This window comes from Aphelocoma coerulescens, chromosome 12 (assembly GCF_041296385.1).
Source record: "Aphelocoma coerulescens isolate FSJ_1873_10779 chromosome 12, UR_Acoe_1.0, whole genome shotgun sequence".
Classification (NCBI taxonomy): Eukaryota; Metazoa; Chordata; class Aves; order Passeriformes; family Corvidae; genus Aphelocoma; species Aphelocoma coerulescens.
In genome coordinates, this window is record NC_091026.1 from 1993171 (window position 1) to 2005365 (window position 12195).

Here is a 12195-nt window from a genome sequence, read left to right on the forward strand (position 1 = left end):
TAATGGGTGCTGGAAGGCACAGTTTGGTGCACTAAGTGAGCACATGGACCTTTTCATGCTCCCAGTTTTAAACAAACTGTAGGTAGCAGCCTTTGGGCTTCGGTGCTCATTTACTGAAGATGTTTTTCACTGCTTGTTTTTGTGATTTGCACACCCATTCATTAATAAGAGGTCAGAGAGGTGATTTCATTCAGATACGAGGGAATTCCAAGGAGCTGAAATGAAGATTACTGAATTCTGTTCTAGGAATAACCCAGCAGGTTTTTTTTTTCTTTCACTCTTTTTCTTCTGGTTTCCCAGGCATTTTCAGTTTGCTAAATGTAAGGATAGAATAGATTTTTGGGAATGCTCTGTGCCAGACCATTTTAAGGCAGCTTCCAGGACCACATGCAAACGAGGCTCTAGTGAGTTATAATTCCCATAGCTGTGAGTGTAACATCTAAAACCGAGTTTGACTCCAAAACTTCTACCTCATTTACAATGCTAAGGAAGCAGAGTAGGTTATTTTATTATCTAACAAATTGAAAATCTGGTGTCACTCCATCTAATTTGGACTGTGCCTGATCCAGGAATGTGCTTTAAGATTTCTGCACAGAAACAATCCTACAGGATTCAGATTTTACCTGAAATGTGTCTCAGAGCTAGTCCCAAATGCTGTCTAGGTTCATGTGTAACAGCTGCCAGAAGGACAAAATAACAAATCAAGAAAATTCCCTAAATCATCACATTCTAAGAACTGAAGTGAAACAAATAAACCAACTTGTTGCCAAAGGTATATATGTTTTTAAATACAAAAAAAATCCCCAACCAACCAGACCCAGAACATCCTCTTGTGGAATATATCCCAATCTCGAATATTTACTTTCCGTTTGTTTAATAACAGGAAAAGGCTCGTCGCTCTTTTGTTGAGTTTCACATGTCAGCATCTTAATATTCCTATGGCATTCTTGAAACTTTTACCAGGAAGAAAACAGTGCCATGGCCTATAGTAGGAAATGTTCTGTTTATTTGAAATGCCTTTATGAGCACACAGAGGCAAACAATTACTGTCATAAAGTGAGGGAGCAGCTCCTGGTGGTTTGGTGTCTCATCTGGGCTTCTTTGTGCAGTTCCTTGGCTCATTTGTCCCTGCCCTTCCTGTGTTCTGCTCCTCACCTCTCTCTGCACCTTCTGAAGCCCAGTGCAGGTTAAATCCCTTTTTCCATCTCCCCATTACCTGCTGGGCTCTGCTGCTTTTGGTGTCTCAGCCACGGGAATGTTGGGTTGAAGGTTTGTCGTGCATCTGCTGCTGGATCCACACTTGATGATCCTTGTGGGCCCTTTCCAGCTCAGAATATTCTGGGATTCTGACGAGGATTGTCACAAGCCTGGAACTGAAGGGCTGATTTTTAATTACATGATCCTGGGAATGGACTCTGAAAAAAGAGAATGGAAAAGAGCTTTCAAAGATTGTTAAGCTTCTTACAGAAAGTTATGAACTTATTTTGGCCTTGCCTGTTTTGTTGTGGCAAATGCAGTAACTATGGCAAGTTTGGGCCTATTCATGTTAAAAAAAGGTAATTTTATTTCTGTAGGATAGACCTATAAACTGTATAAGCCAGGCTGGCTCTCTTCACATAGCTCTGGTGTGCTGTGGGTTTGTTTGAACAATGACTGAGCTACAAACGGCCACTGCCCGGATTCTCCAGAGGCAGAACTGTGGGCACAGGAGTGTCTCAAACCCAGGCTACAGATAAAAAAATAAAAGTAAATAACTCATAAAAGGAAGTGCAAACAGCCAGAAAATCTTGTTCCCATCTGTACAGCTCTGTAAAGGACAGGCAGGCCTTTGTGTGGGTTTTGAGGGCATCTCACATCCCTGGAGTAGTTGGGGAGGATATGTGATCTCCACCTGATGGTTCTGCATCTTCCCTGAGCCACACAGCAAATCTCTTGCATGGACACCAAAATTTCAGAGGTGAACATCAGGCTCAGAGAGCCAGGGCTTTGTTTTCACATCTGCCTCCTGATTATTGCCAGAAAAGTGAGATTCAGCACAAACCTGGGATCATTCCCTCTCCTTAAAAAATGACTGGTCCAACTGCCATGGAGTGAAAGAGCAGTGCTGCTGATCTGAGGTAGTTTACCCCATTTGCCTGGGTAGTTTATCTACCTTCAGAGCTCAGACAAGGGTGACCACCCATGGCTGGAATGGGCAGGTCAGGCATGGCTATTTAAAATCCTGCTCATATGGATGTGCTACACCAGCTAAAGTAGTCTTTGTAGGAAGAAATCAAGTCTATAAAATGGAATTTAAGCATTACTTAACAGTGAAGGATGTGCAAGACATGATTTGGAAATCAGGGGGCAGAAAAGAAGGGGATGATCCAGAATTTATTATGTTAAGAATTAAAAACTTAAACCTTGATATGATCGTGGTCACTGAGGGAAGTGGCTGTGTTTCTGTGAACATATTAATAAGCCTGTATTAACAACATGAGCACATTAGAGAGGTTTGCACAGGACAGAACTGGCTGCTCAGGACTTTTCTGAGCAGTGCAACCAGTCAGCAGTGCTCCAAACTTCCCTCAGAGGATGCACTGTAGGGTGAAAATCCCTCTGCTCACCTGGAGAATGGCATTTTGTGTGGCATCTCACTTGGAAATATGAATGCAGAAGCTGCCATACTACAGAGGGCTTGGCTTTCATTAAAATGCAGCTTTTTACACCTTGGCTACATAACTATTGGAAGTATGAAGTAAGAAGAGAAGCACTTTATTTTCCCCGTGCTGTGCTGTGCTGTTCTCGCACACCTGGAGCTCACCTCGAACTCAAGGTGTGTTTAACTCCAGTTGAGGTGCTGGGTCTTCACTGAGCTTTCCCCTCAGGATTGCTCCGGCCCAGGAATTGCCCCAGATAAACCCCACAGATGTTTTAGCAGCCTTTCCTGAATGTTCTGTGTTTTCACACATGATAAAGTTCCCAACAAGCTCCAATTCTTTTGCTTCTTATCTAAACCCAGAGCAGGGGAGTGTGGCCAGGCAATTTGGGTGGCTGTGTTTGAAGGTGCACAGTCCCTGTGAACCCCACTGAGCAATTTATGACAGGATTGGATTTTGTCTCACCAGGGAAAGGGTTCATTAACAGTCAAGTGACAACTGGATATTGGCATTCAGATGTGTGGGACAAAATGTATAATTAGGTTAGCAAAACTCCACACAAACACCCCATTCCTCATATCCTTTCACCCACAGCAGCAGGTAGAAATGACACACATCATTTACTGATCTAAAATGCTTTGGCTTTCTACACTTATCATATTTCCTGTAAGGGATTTCCAGCCTGTTGTGCCCTGGAACATTAGAGGAAAATGAAAGAAATTTGAATTAACACCTCCAACCTGCCACTGATGGAAAACTCCATCTATAGATGGGTGTGTTCAATCCAGCCACAGAGCCCCACGGGAGAATCACGATTCCCTGAAGTGCCTGTAGGCCTCTGGGTTATGGATTTGGGTCTTGGATTAGGGAAAACACCTGTAACCAGAGAGCACCCTGGTGAATACACCTCTGAGGAGGCTCACAGGGAGGCTTTTGAAAGGGTTTAAGGTCTGGAACAGCTTACATGTGCTCAGTTTGATTTAGATATAATTGTGTGACTTTATTTGGGTCTTTAATATTTTTTTTTCCCTGAAAACTGCTTTTTTATCTTTCTTTTCACCTCGACTTGTGTGTGTTTTCCAACTGGTTTTCCTTACCAACATAAACATTTTATAGATATCTGCCTTTGCTAGAAATGTTTTTCTAGAACTTTTGAATTGTGGTATAAATAGCAATATATTTCTGTCTCAATAACATGATTATCCTCATTCTTAATGTTCCCATTCACTTAGCTTACAACACTGGTGTCTTGCCTTACCCCTTTCTGGGGCAGGGGCTGTTTTCAAGTGCAGCAAAGTAAAATCTTGCTCCTGCTCGAGTCCTCAGCACTGCTGCAATGCAAATATTGTGGCAGTGTGTGTGATTTTTTAAAATTACTCAGTGGAAAGTCTCACAGGTCCCAAATTAGCAGGAGTTTTGTAAAGTTCCTATTACTAATCTATGGAATTTATACCAAAGGTGTTGAAATCACTTATGCTTCTGCTGACTCACTTCCCCCAGGGAGGGCTGCTGACCTCAGAAATGCCCTCACACAAGTCCAGGGCACAGAGTTGCCATCTGTGCCATGCAGAACATCCTGAACTCTCAACTCTGCTTCATTCTAAATTTCTTTCTTACTGTGTCCTGCTGCCCTGCAAGCCCCAGTCTGTTTGAAATGCCACTTTCTTTTATAATCTGCTCTGACTCAGATGCTGAGTTGGAGTGGTATTTACAAAATATCTGTATTGCCATGGATTTATCTTGCCAAGGAAAGTTAAATGGTTACGGATTAAAAAGATTTTATAAGCACGATATGCCACAGTAAACATTAGTAAAAGTTGCTCTAAAACTATTTCTGTCTTTTGTTGGGGAAAAAAAAAATTATTGAGGCTTGAAGGGGAAGACTGCTTGGTAAAAGGAAGGAGAATTAACCATAGTTAGGTTTTAAAGGAACTCTGGTTTGCTGATTAAGTGCTTTTTCCAGAAATGCAACTAATGTTTCCTTCTTTTTTTGATTCTTAAACCAGGCCCAAGTGCCAGCAGATGACTTTCTTTACTGTGTCTGGAGGTTTATTTTTAGTCCCAAGAAGGGTATAGACAGCAGGCTGGAAATCAAGACATTTGCAGGCCAAATAAACTTCCCCACACTTGAACTCTGGGTGTCAGCTCATTCATCTCCCCGTGGCTCAGCTCAGTTTTCTGTCAGAAGCAGCTTTGCAGTCCCATCTGCCAAGGCTCTGAAGCTCCTGACACCCGGGTCTGTTCTTATCTCTCTGAAAGCATCTCCCAGTTTTACAGCTTCAGGGTTTCACCAGGGCTGAATTTCGTAGCACGAGACTCACAGTGAGCAGGAGTTTCATTTTCCTGCCTGTAAACGTCTGACAGCAGAACTGCCTGGCACGTGGGGTTATTTATTCCCTGTGGAAGTCTGGGGGGTGGTGGGCACGGCCCCCACCCTGCCCTTTCAGAGCTGAAATATCAGTGGATGTGTGACACAGGAAATGGCTCACAAGTCTCTCACCAAAAGTTTAACACCACCAGATGACAACCTGGGAACCAGGTGGCAAAAGACAGATTTTTTAGGTGCCTGCTGAACTGTTGGTGCAGTTCTTCTGAGCAGGCTGCTGCCTTATTTTAAATGGAGAGATCCAAGAGATCCAGCTTTTAAATGAATTTAAATTAATTTAATGATTTTCCTTTCCTAGGGAGGAGGATTTGTGTCCACCAGTGCTGTTTGCCAAACTCCAGCTTGTGCTGAGCCACTGCTTTTCCCTCCTGTTCCCACCTTGTTGAATCAACACTCTGATGGTGACAGCAGTGCTGGGGTGGTCAGCCTGGAGTGTTTGTCACAGCATTAGGGGACAGAACATCCTCTCCCGTGTCACCTGGCTCTCAGCAGGGCTGGAGCATGGAGTGGGTTCATGCTCAGCCTCCCTGAGATCCACCCACAAGCTGTTTGGTTTAGATGAAGTGCAGCTCCCCTCCGAAAACGAGACAGCTCCCAGAGCTGCTGCTTCAGGAGAGCGCTGTCCTCAGCTCATCTCAGCTGAGCAGCTAAAAAAATGGATTTCTTTTTCATTTTTGCTCATGCTGTAGAGGTAACACAACGCCAAGAGAATGAACTGCTGGTTACAGCTCATCTCCTGGAACTACGAACAGAGCTGTTCTCTGAGCTTCTGCCAATCCCACCTGCACAAAGTCATTGTGGCAGGTGGGTCACTGAGGGTTTGCTGACATGGGGCACAGCATGGATGGATTTGAGGGCCTAATCTGACCTCTAGAACCTTTTTGTTTTGGGCACATGCAAAGAACATGGAAGACTCTGATCTCGTGCTCCAGAGCCCATGCTAAACTTGCCAGGATTTGGCAACCAAAAGGTTTCTGCAGTGTCTGCAGTCAGTGTAACTTGTCATACACATAAACGTGTGATTATTGTCCTCCAACACCCATCAGAGTGATGTGTCAGTCCTTGTCAGTCACTACAGAAACCATACCAAGTAAATACCCTTGGAGTCAGGCAGAAATCTTGGGCTGTGAGAGTGCTGGATCCCATCTCCGTCACCAGCAGGGCTGCCCAGTGCCAGCCTGATGGCAGAAACGTGAATTTAGGGAAAGTCTTGCAAACTCTGACCACAGCTCATTGCAAGACTGGAGCACGATTGCATCAACTCCTGCAATGGGTGTCCGAGCCCCCCAGAGAACACTCTGATTAAAAAATGACTCGTGGTTGCATTCCAATACTTGGAATAAATAAATCAGTGACAGACTCTTGTGCAAGGTCTATACACTTTCCTCACAGACTTTCACAAAAATGCCACATTTCTGACACCTTTCCAGCAGGCTGTTTAGAGGCACCAGGGTCTAGGCAGATAAAAAGTTTGAATTCTGGGTTGTGTTGCCCATTCTGACAGGCACTGGACAAGGAACACCTCAGTTACTCACTCCTCTATTTGCAAAAAGGAATGAAGTCTCTCACATACCACTAATTTTGATATTAACAGAGAATAATACTGTTATTTAAGATCTATTATTTCTTATAATTCTTTTTAAGAATCCTTTAAAAGCAGCTCATTGACAAAAAATAATTTCAAAATGATTACGTATTCACAGCCATAGCAGCATCTATCTAAATGCAAATGTACTGCTTCATCCTAATAAGTATCTATAATGCACGTTTAAAATCTCCATAAAGCTCCCTGCTCCATGAGGAATATTCTGCTCTCATAGGTAAGCAGCAGGAATTTGAAAAGGCTCTCTAATGCACTGTGAATCAAAGTCTTCCCGTGGAAATCCACATTTCTATGGATGGCAAGTTGAAGTATCCAAATGTGCAAAAAAAAAGGAAAGGGTTAGGAATTGCTGAACTGTACCACACCCAGGTGGGTCTAATCTGCAGTGTGAGCTTTCCTCCTGCCTCAAAGGAAGATGTGAAAAGTGAATATCCACTGTTGTATTTCTGCAGAGTCTTCTGTCTTTGCTGGAATGGGAGCCATGGCTGTGGGAAAAATAGGTGTGAAATTTGAGAAATCGACCTGAAGTGCCTGGGTTTGAGCTCATTCTCACCAAGTAATAGCCAGGTTACACTACATTTCAGAGGGAAGAATCCCTCCCCTTGATGCCAGCTCTGGATGCAGCAGGACAGCAGCTCCCCTGCCAGCTGTGTCCCACAAACCGAGATGGATTTTGGAATTGTGGTCTGACCCCCCTGCAGTGCCAGCCCTGCTGCTCCTTCACACTTGTGATCTGTTCAGAGGGGTGCAGAATGACCACACACAGCACTGAAAGGCAGGCAGGCGCTCAGGTTAAGTTCTGCCTCTCATTTTTTAGATAAGAGGTTTAGAATTAGGAAAGATCTGGAGCTCCTCACTGTAATTTTGACTGCTGTAGCTTAATCTCCCCACTGGTTCTCCCACATATCAGAACCTCAAGGCAAACTCCACTGTTTAGTCTCTGCCACGTTGCTGCAATGTTAAATAATGCCAGTGCACAGAAATAACTTAAATATATGGACTTCACTACTTAAAATACAATAACAACATCTATTTGCACCACAGGATGTCCAAATCCAGGCTGCTGTGTTTGAGCAGCAGGGTTCAGGGGTGGGCTGTGCTTTACATTCTCTGAGGCAGCATTTAATCACAATTAGATGCTAATTACCAGGGAAGAAAGCAGGCAGTGGACACCAGCTTATCCCATAAGAAAAACAGGAGCCTGCTGGATCTTATCCTCACACAGCCAAAACAAAAAGGAGGTGCCAGAGCAGCAGCTCCCCTCAGAGATACCCAGTGCTGATCTGAGCAGTGCCACGGGACAGACGGGCACAGTGCCAGCCTGGCTCTGCTGTGCAGTGTCCTGGTGGCACTCTCAGGAGGTGGAACTCTGTCTGGTAGTGATGTCCTACCTGTTTGCAGAATTTCCAGTGGCAGTCAGCTCATGCTGGCAGTAAATCCAGTCCTCAGGGAAGGAGAGAAGCATCGCTGCATCAGCTGCTCTGGAAAATCAAAGCAGACACAGCCAGTGAATGTTTTAAAACACAGGAACAGTGTTAATATCATTAATTCTAGGAGAGGTTTTTTCAGACAAATGCCCAGAAACTTCATTTTATGGAACTATGTGCTGCAATGTTTACAACCATAAAAGAGGTGAAAGGGATAAAAAGGATTTTTAGCCCATACAGAACAGTTTTCTACAGCAAAATTGCTGGCTCTCTTTAGGTCTGTGCTGATCATTAATAGCAATATGTCCTCAAAATACATTTTCTGATGATCCTGAAGTGAATTCCTCCCTTCTGCTAAAATTGAGAAAATCACAGAGGACTTTGAAAGCAAACCCAATCGGAATCATCTCCTGCTCTGCCTTTATGAAATGTTTTTAAGCTTCTTTCAAGGCTCAAAAATCTGCCACTGTGCATTTCTTCGATCCGAACTGCTGAGCATAAACAGAATGATCAATCCTAGAACAGCTCCTTGCCATAAAGGAACAATTCAGTGTTCCTCAAGCTTTCTAGAATTTGTCCCCTTCATCCCTGCAGCAGTGCCAGCCACAATTCCAGCCTTTGGTCCCATTACCCTTCCTGGCTCAGAAACACTGGCTTGCTCTTCACATGGATGCCAGGAAGGAGGGAATACTCTGAGCGAAGAGAAATGACTGGAGAAAAAAAAGGGGAGAGAAATGTCAGGAATTCCATGCAATTTACTGCAGGAGTGCAGGACAAACCCCCTACTCCTCTTTAGGGCCTTCTCTAGTTGTGAGAAACTCTTTTGAGAGAAAGAGGCACCTCAGGAAGATTAAGTGACTTTAAGGTTTAGCCTAAAAACCAGGGTACATTTGCTTTTAAGATCCCAAGAAGCAGAACTTCATGGAAAAAATATTCTCAGATTTATGGTCTTTCAGTACTCCTTGAATTTTTAACCAAGTTTTTTTGTCTTAATTATGTTCCATTATTTCCAGTTGCATTTACAAACCCAGCCCCTCATGTCCTTCCCCATGGGAATGTTCTCTGACCTCTCAACATGGAACATTTGGTCACTGGGCTTCATTCCCAGGCTGGGAGAGCTGGGGGTGTTCACCTGGAGAAGGGAAGGCTCCAGGAAGAGCTCAGAGCCCCTTGCAGGGCCTAAAGGGGCTCCAGGAGAGCTGGAGAGGGACTGGGGACAAGGCATGGAGGGACAGGACACAGGGAATGGCTTCCCACTGCCAGAGGGCAGGGCTGGATGGGAGATTGGGCAGGAATTGTTCCCTGAGAGGGTGGGCAGGCCCTGGCACAGGGTGCCCAGAGCAGCTGGGGCTGCCCCTGGATCCCTGGCAGTGCCCAAGGCCAGGCTGGACATTGGGGCTGGGAGCACCCTGGGATAGTGGGAGGTGTCCCTGCCATGGCAGGGGTGGCACTGGATGGGCTTTGAGGTCCCTTCCAACCCAAACCAGTCTGGGATTCTGTGATTCCCATCACTCTGAAGACATGGGAAGGCCAGCAAGGGCAGTGTACCACAAGCAGCTCTTCCCAGTTTGGAGCTGCACCAAATCCCTGCTGTTAATGAAATTCATGAGATTTTGTCTGGTCCTGAGGTGAAACTTTCCCTGTCTTTTTCAAACAGCCCTATTGCAAGGCCTCATGTTGCATCAACATGAGGTTTCAAAATAGAGTAAAAACCAACTTGGCCTTAGATTCTTTATTTATTTGGTACTAATGTCTGAGAGAGCAGCAGCATTCCTGACAGCAAGAGGATTCCAAGCATCTGTCCTTAGCTTTCCAGTGACCCCGGGGAAGCAACCCATAATCCACATATTTCAATTGCCACAGGGCTTTGTGGGCTGTGGAGGGGTGGGAATGTGGGCAAGACTATTTCTGGGTCTATAATTAATCCTATTTGTTGTACAAGTGTGATTTATGGGCCAGCCTTGGCACCGCGGGAATAAAGGAGTTGTTCCACGGAGATGTGGAGGGCTGAGATTTGAAGGAAGGAGAATTTCTCTGTTTAATAAGAGCAGTTTCTCTGTTTAATAAAGCAGGAGGATTGGAAAGTCTCTCATGAAGTACAGGAACATCCTGCCAAGAATTATCCCTTCGTTTTCTGCAGCCTGAGGATTATTCCAAGAGCGTCCCCAGAGTTTTTTTGGCTACAGAGTTCAGGATTCACCAAGAATTTGAATTCAGGACTGAAGCAGAAGTCAAAGCTTGCTAAATGGAGGCTTGCAGGTCTTCTGACAATGGATGCCCTGCTCACCTCTGCTCCTGCCCACAAGGAAGTGTTTGCCCCCTTTTCCCAAAGCAGCACCAAAAGGAAGGAACAAACCATTCTCCATAACTTTGGCATAAGCAGATAAAGCATAACCTGGTTATTGTTTCATGCACAGCCTCTTTTGGAACTTAATCATCTTTTAAAACAGTATTAGATAATTTAACATTTTTCCTGCATGAACCCTTCAGCTCCTTCCACGACGATTCTGCATTGACAAGGACTCCTTATCCCATTCCAGAATAAATTAGGGCACTAAAATTAGCACACCAGGAGCATCCTTTAGCCGTAAATGTTTCTGCACACGCTGACCCATCCCTGTCCTGTGACCAGCACCAGTGGTCATCTGACAGTCCTGTCCCTGCTGCCTCCATCACTTCCTTTTTCCACACGGAGCTGCCCCCGTGCTGAGTCACCCCTGTGGTGACAAGACACTGCACTGCACCAACAGGTTTCACTTACAGAGTGCTTGTGAAAGATCAGTTTTGATGTCCAGGCTCAGGGCTTGGCGTGGGGCAGTTGCAAAAGGCGATTCCCTCCTCTGCTGAGTCAGGGCACAGCGATTTCCGTGCCTGTGCTGGCTGGAAGAGGAAGGCAACCTGAATTCTCTGTATTTAAACTGCTGGGGAAAATGTGAAGAGGTTTGTCACTCGTGCCCTCAGCCATCCCCACTGATTGCCTCGGAGCTCAGGCTCTATTCCAGTCACTAATTTGGATGCAAAGCTGTCCTTAACACAGTTGCATACAAATAGCAATCATTTGCTAAGACAAGAAATTATTCCATTCCTCCTCCTGTGAAAGCTTAAAAATTACTCTAGAAATTAACTGGCCAATCTATAATTATCTCTAATCAGCAGCAGCTCAGCTCTGGTGTTATCTGCAGCTTCTGGTACACAAAACTTCAGGGCCCAGGTTCAGTGCAAATGGCTGTAGCTGTCATGCTGAGCTCGGAAATGTAACAGGGCTGTGCTTATCACCAAAAAGATTTCAGAAACTGCATTGAGTTAAACTATAATAATTCCAGAATTTAGAAAAATAGGCTGATGTTGGCCTTGCTTCAGGAAGCAGCTGCTATTTCTGCTTCACACAAATGCTATGAAAAAAATTGAAAAATTGTATGAAAAAAATTCATACAAATGTTCCTTGAAAAAAATCCATCATCTTGGACACAAACCAAGAGATTTTCCATACCAGCAAAACTATTGATTAGTGCCCAGGGGATGAAATATGGGCTGTGCACAGCACAGCCAAATTTACAGAAAACACCCTGGTTCTTACAGCAAAGGACCAGAACATCAGTGAGCACTGTTGTCAGTAGGGTCAGCAGGGTCAGGAGGGAATGGTTACAAATGCTGGATTAACCTGGACCCCAAAAGTGGCTTTCCAGGCTGGTGTCTGCAGAGAGGGACTTCTCAACCAGCCTTGCTGCTGAATCCCATTGTTCTGTAGGCAAAAACACTTCATTCTCCAGAGATTTGATCCATCTCATCTGTATAAAAAGAGGAGGAAATGAATGGGTTAGACATAACCTGGGCAGGATTCCATAAATCCAGCCATTCTTCTCAAAGCCTTGGAGGAACGTGGCAGAAGCAGCTGAAATTGGCTGTTGATCCTATTGATTGCATTTCTTAGAGCTACTCCTTGGGAAAGTACAATAAAAACTCTTCCTATCAAGTATCCCCAGCTCCTGGGAGGTTGTGAGGCAGAGGCAGGGTGTTAAAGCTGGAGTGTTGGATATCCAGAATGCCTCTGTCTAAGGTGTGGCTGCCAGTCACAAAACACCCCGAGAGAGCTCTGTGTACCTGCAGGGGTGGCACAGGTGGAACCACACCTGGGACCAG